This window comes from Rhagoletis pomonella, unplaced genomic scaffold (genome assembly GCF_013731165.1).
Source record: "Rhagoletis pomonella isolate Grant_MI unplaced genomic scaffold, Rhpom_1.0 Rhpom_scaffold_00001, whole genome shotgun sequence".
NCBI classification, from domain to species: domain Eukaryota; kingdom Metazoa; phylum Arthropoda; class Insecta; order Diptera; family Tephritidae; genus Rhagoletis; species Rhagoletis pomonella.
Window position 1 is genome coordinate 106,497,587 of NW_023458555.1, and position 927 is coordinate 106,498,513.

Here is a 927-nt window from a genome sequence, read left to right on the forward strand (position 1 = left end):
GTCTGGTACGGTTTTCTGTGCATTGTTGTTATTATTGCCATTATTATTAGGATTATTAATAATAATGTTTTTACTACTATTATTATTATTAGCAGTAGTATTTTTCTTCTTTTCCGGCTCGCCTGTAGGGGAGTCGGATCGAGTTCGACCTCTCTTTTGCGAGCCAGGGCCAGCCTTCCGCAGCTCGGAAAGGGTAGGCCCCTTCCGGCGCTGCTCTCGGAGGTAGCTTAATATATTTAAGCTCTCCTCGATTTGGGCCATACCTGTTTTTATGTCCATGGACACATTCTTTTGCTTAGACACAGCGCTCTGCATCTTCTTCAGGACAAGCCGAATCTGGGCCAATTGCTCATCTTCATTGCCTTCGCAAGTTCCCAAGCTTGCGGTGACATGCTTGTCGCTGTTTGCAGCAGCCGGCGTTTGAAGACGACTATCCCGGCTGCCGGGAGTTGCCGTTTGGCAAGGTGTAGCCTTCTGCGCCACGCCGGCGGCTTTCTCCGTGCTCGTGGTGCCGGAATTTGCCTGCAGAGGAGTTTGTGGCGGGGAGCGCACGACTCTACTGCTCTTCCTGAATGCGCTGCATTCTTCCTCCGTAGCATCGACGTTCGTTTCGTTTATTGGTTTTGTTTTAATCATTTCAGTCAATTGGGTCTCCGCTTCAAGCCGCTATCTCCACACGTAGCACAGTCGCTTTTAAGTGTCCCGAAGTTCCCTTCTCTCAAAGGAGCAGGCCATCGCGAGGGTTGACACAAGTCCTTATGGGATATTGTGTTCAGAGCCAAGACAGCGCAAAACCAGGAGTAAATCTCAACTGGACCTGTGCGGCCAACTAAATGGCGACGTGTATTGAACGTACTTGAAGACCTGCCAGGGTTTTAACGAGACGGAGGCGATCGCAGCATTAGCCCACCAGCCATTTCTGTGAGG